At 49.9% G+C, this 5,648-nt stretch overlaps 1 non-coding gene across 1 annotated transcript; it reads right to left on the bottom strand.

The window, feature by feature from the left end:
- Positions 1–4,529: 4,529 nt before the first annotated feature.
- LOC120619951 (5S ribosomal RNA) lies at positions 4,530–4,648 on the bottom strand. Its single transcript, XR_005657681.1, has one exon. It is a non-coding gene; the product is annotated as a 5S ribosomal RNA (ribosomal RNA).
- Between the last annotated feature and the right edge of the window lie 1,000 nt (positions 4,649–5,648).

Here is a 5,648-nt window from a genome sequence, read left to right as displayed (position 1 = left end):
GTTTTTACTCCCTGTGCCCCCCTGGCGTCTCAATACCAACAACCCGACTGCCTCGGGCTAATCCAGAGAGGACTTAGCCAACAGACTGGCAGGCAGCCTGTGGCCCGAGATCGGGCAGGGACACGGTCACCCTCTGGGTTCTTTCATTCAGCTGGGCCTCTCTGATCCCCAGGTTTCACGACCAGGCAAGAGCCCGCTCAGGGCTGGAGAGAGCCTCAGATGCCCTGGGGGGGTGGGGGACTGAAGTGACATGGCCCGGGGACCAGACTATGAGCGGAGTCTGCTCCCAAGGCTAGGCACTCCCGCCTGACCACCGACGATGATAACACCAACACGGACGTGAGTGAGGGTCCGTGACTCCTGACCGCTCCGCTCCTCCCCGGAATGGCACTTCTGTGACCACACAGTTTTGAAAAAAAAAGTCACCCCAGGTCATCTACTAATGACTCAAGGCTCAGGAAAAGCATGTCCCTAGTCTGGGACTTGTGTTTCCTTTGTCACTTGAGGGAACAGCCAGACATTACTTTTTTAGCCTTTTGTTTTTTTAAAGTATCACTTACATGAAACGTAAAAATGATATGGACAGAAAACTGATAAAAGGAGATGGTTCAGGTTGAAGAAGGAGTGGAGGAGACCCGAGTCCCTGCTGCCAGGTGTCCCCGCCCTCCAGCAGGGACAGGCCCAGACCGACCCTGAAAACACCTGGCCTAAATGACCTGGCCGCCCCGTCAGCGCAGACCCCTCCGTTAGTCTGGACTCGCTCCCTCTTTCTGGTCTTGTCCTAAGGATCTCAGCCTCCTGACTGGGCCCTCCGTCCTGCTGCGCTTACGGCCCACGCAAGCTGCCCAAGGCATCCCGGAGAAACAAACGGGGGTCTGGATGAAGCCAGGGCTGTGAGCGTGAGGTGCCCCGCCCTGGCACCTGAGGACAGCTAAATGAGAAGGGACTTGGAAACGAGTGTCCTTTGCTTGACAGCTATCTTAGTTTAGTGAGCAACATGTCTTTCCACATGAGATGGTCGATTCTCCAAGAAAGCGAACTGATCTATTGGTACCGAATCCTCATCACAGTTCCTTTGGAGACTGACGACCTGACAGTTTAAAGCCCCGTGGGTCTGAGGCCTCACGGCCAGTGTCCCCTCTCCCGCTTGTTTTAGGAACAGGCACACAGCCCTGATGCACGTGCAGCAAAATAAAGACTGAGCACACGGACGGAGCCTAACGCTCCAGTTGAGAAAACCAGGCTGCTCTTCGCACATCAGGGACAGGCACACGCACGGCTGCGCGCACACGGAACAGGAGGAGGCCTCGACGGGCATCGGTCACGGTCACGACCAAAAACACGGTTCTTTTCTCACGGCCCGTCCACGGAGCTTTCCAGCGAGCGGGCGGTTGAGTGGTAGCGAGAGGCACTGGACAGCGTCCTCGCCGGCCTACTCACCCCGAGGGTCGTCCAGCACCCTGGTTAGCGCTCACCTCCGCCTGTCTCCCGGGCCGCCTTCCTCCCTTCCTGCACACAGCCACCGGTGCTGGCGCCTCCCAGCTAAAAACCCACAATTCCTGCTCGCTGTCTGCAGAACGACGTCCCTGCCACCCACCTGGCCGGCATTCAGCGCCTCCTCGCACCTCCCACACTGGCCGAGAGGACCGGAGTGGCCTCCTCACTGACCCCACTGACCCTGCACGCCTACTCACGCCACCTGCCCCGTCCACAGCGCTCTCCTCTCCGCCTTCCCCTTCTGTCCACAAGTGGCTATGGAAAGCGTGGTTCGGAATCCAGTTCCACTGTCCACCTGAGAAGCCTCGGGCAAATTCCCGCCCGTCTGAGCCTCGGTGTCCTAATCTTAAAATGAGGATGACGGCACATTTGTGGGGATGTGGCAGACACGCGCCCCAGCACACATTAACCACCACTGATGATGGGAGCTAATATTGCACGTGCTTCAAAACCCGTCACGTCACCCTCCTGACCAGGATCCGCCTATGGTGGTCTCTGCAACTCTGGATTCCCACGACAGTCAGTAAATACATACTAATTTAACCTCGGATATGGTCTTATGGTGAAGAGTGGCCTTTGTCCATTATGTGTCTTAGGCTTCTAACCGACTAGAAGTTGCTGGGGACAGGGGCAGGGACTGATGGACTGGCAGGACACCTGAGGGGTTAGACTCCTCCAAGCCTCCATCGGAAATGTACACACGAGCTAAGTGGAAACAGCATGCTGGCCAGGCAAATACGGCTGCAAGAGAACCCCATCACGATGTGGGGCCGCCATGCCCAAATTCTTCTCTTATGAAATTATGGAAAGTCCGCTGGCAGTGACCTTTGTTTTTAGTCCTTTTTAAGCCTTCCTAAGGCACCGCACTTTCCCGGGCACACAGTAGGTCTTCAGTCAAAACCTTTTCGAATTCAGTGACTGCACTTTTATTCCAGTTCAATCAACCTTTCTCAAAATTCAAAACATTTCTCGAATCGATAAGAAATGTGAGTCTTCTATTCTGAACTAAATCCTCCCCGTGAATTAAAAAATTCAACCGAACTTCTAGAGACATTTAACTTTAAAACAGAAGTTTTAAACAAGCCATCTCTTACCTCAATTAACTAAAAACTACCCTCAACAAGCATCCTAGCGTAAGGCGAACACAATTACATTTTTCAGTCCCCCACCACCCCAAAGTAGGGGTTTCCTGGTAATTATTTCTGCATTCCTGTCTACATCAATCTCTCTCCCCAAATAAGCACTCTCTAAATATCTGCACCAGGTGGTTGAAAACTATCCTTGCATTCACGCCGCAAATGCCCGAAGGGCTACCACGTGCTAGATACTATTCCAGGTGCTGTGGAGAGCCATGAACACGCTACAGCCGTCAGCGTCACCGTGCTCACGTTCTAATGACAGAAGTCAGACACCGAATGGGTCAGAAGAGACTATAACACAAGGCCATGTGCCAGAGGGTGACTGGGGCTCCTAAGAGGTGACAGGAAAGGCCCCCCTCAGGTAGTCCATCTCAGATATTTAAGCTGAGATGCGAATGACAAGCAGGGGACAGTTATGTGAGTATCTGGGAAAGATCACTGGAGGCAGAGGACACAGCTGGTACAAAGGCCCACGGTGGGAGGGGCGAGCTTGGCACTCGCCCCCTCATGCAGAGTGGCCGGAACAGAGAAGGAAGGAAGAGTGAACACAGGGCTTCCTCAGCCAGGGAAGCCACTGGAGAGTTTAGGTGGCCAGGAACATGACCTGATTTTCATTTTTAGAAGAAAAACGGAAGTGAGCAGACCAGTCAGAAGCTGTTGCAACAGTCCAGGTAAGGGACGATGGGGTCTGGACTCAAGTGGCAGCGTAGACAAGAGAGAAGTTGATGGATTTTAGTGAGGTGTGTTTTAGAGATAGTCTTTGTCACAACTCAGTTGTTTCATGTGGTTCTTATATTACTAATGAAGCAGAGCAAAGACTGAAAACATTTCAAAGAAATACTAAGAACGCCACCAGGTCAACAAACCACAAGTGCTGGCGAAGATGTGGAGAAAGGGAACGCCTGTGCACCGGCGGTGGGCTGCAAACGGGTGCGGCCACTGTGGAAAAGTCTGGAGGGTCCTCGAAAAATTAAACGTAGATCGACCTTACGACCCAGCAATTCTGATTCTGGGTATTTATCTGAAGAAACCCAAAACACTCATTCGAAAATATATCTGCACCCCTATGTTCACTGCAGCCCTACTTACAACAGCCAAGATATAGAAGCAACCTAAGTGTCCATCGATAGACTACTGGATAAAGAGGCTGTGGTACATGTATACGACGGAGTATTACTCAGCCATGAAAAATCTTATCATTTGTGACAACACGGATGGGCCTGGAAGGTATTAGGCTAAGTGAAATAAGTCAGAGAAAGGCAAATACCATGTGATCTCGCTTATATGTGGAATCTGAAGGACAAATTAATGAACAAACAAAACAGAAACGGACTCAGATGAAGAGAACAAACTGATGGCTGCCCGACGGGAGAGGGGCTGGGGGGCTGGGCGAGAAAGGCGAAGTGATAAAACAGTCACAGGGATGTGAGACGCAGCACAGGGACAGTCGACACAGTCTAAGAACCACGTATGGCGCCAGGTGGGTGCCAGACTAACGGGGGGGATCGCTCTGTAAAATTGTATGCATGTCTAACCGCTATGCTATACACCTGGAACTAATATAAAATAATACTGAATATCAACTCTCACTGAAGAATAAAAATATACAAAGGAGAAAACGAAGACACCACTAGGACCATAAGCCAGAGACATGTAAACTCCACGAGAAGAAGTTCCTTATCTCATCTTTATTATTTTACCCCAGGGCCTGGCAGCCAGAATTATTTAATAAATATCTGTTGAATTAATGAGTCAGCAGGTAGTAGATTTAGAGAGATTTCATAAAAAGATGAAATTAGATTAAGTCAGCAGTCCTCTTTCTGGTGCAAGCATCACATAAAGGGCGGATTATCGTTTTGACAGCTTACGATCCCTTATTTTTTTAATTTTTTACGCTTACAGCACCTGGTCTTCCTAGGTGGTCTCCCATCCAAGTACTAACCAGGCCCGATCCCGCTTAGCTTCCGAGATCAGACGGGATCGGGCACGTTCAGAGTGGCATGGCCGTAGACTGGATTATCGTTTTGAATGAACAAGTACAGCTGCTCCAATGTCACTCTGACAGACAGAAGTTTGCCAAGAAAATCTTACCAGGAATAGAAGGAGAATCAAGAAGATAAAAGCACGTAAAGCAAATTCATATATTCAATCAGGAACTACTTTGCGGGCATGTGCTATCCGTCCAGACTGCTCTACGCCTGAGAGGGAGCGGGGAGAACAGAGATTCGGACACACTTCAGGCCTTGCTGACGGTTAGGAACAGGTCGCACACATATGAAAAACATGGGAATCAGCGACGATAAACCAATACACACGGGTCTGAGGCCGCGGCCCAGGATTTTAGTTACTCTGTTAGCATGTGGTGTTTTTCCCACTTCAATTCACTGTTCTTATCAAGATCCCTTTGAACCCTGGTTCCGTCACGCAATTGCTGTGAGCCTGGCATGTGAAGACCTGGGCTGCACGCAGTCCTGGCTCCACTCCTGATGGGCTGAGTACACTTTGGCAAGTCACTGTATCTGTCAAGTCCAGAGTCTCGGCTTGTTTACCTATAAAATGTGGGTAATAATTCCTGCCCTGCTCCTTCACCAAGATGCTGACGGCCAAATGCAACAGGAGGTGTTGCCCGCGTTTTGCAAATTGTAAACTGTATTATTAACAAAACGAATTATCCTTTTCTACTTTGTGCCATCTGAGAGCTTGATAAGGCAGGAATTTTAAGTATTCATTCAGGCCATATAATTAGATGATCCATAAAAGCAACTTACTATCCAAATAACCAAGAAAGAATTTAGATAAAAACCCATAATTGTGGGAATTCGGGGCTAAGAGGACGTTGAAGTGAAGTTACTCAAACCTGCTCCCCTAGCCACCTCCGATGCTTAGCTCCTCAGTATATACTCATTCCGTCAAAGCACAATTTTCGAAAAGCTAGAAACATGACTCTTATACGAATATACAGTGTACAAGTGTCAAGGTGATGAGAACCAATTGCGACCCACCCCTGTGAAC

The sequence above is a fragment of the Pteropus medius genome, unplaced genomic scaffold (genome assembly GCF_902729225.1).
Source record: "Pteropus medius unplaced genomic scaffold, Ma_sr-lr_union100, whole genome shotgun sequence".
NCBI classification, from domain to species: domain Eukaryota; kingdom Metazoa; phylum Chordata; class Mammalia; order Chiroptera; family Pteropodidae; genus Pteropus; species Pteropus medius.
Note: the sequence above shows the minus strand (reverse complement) of the source record. Positions and strands in the feature narration are given on the sequence as shown.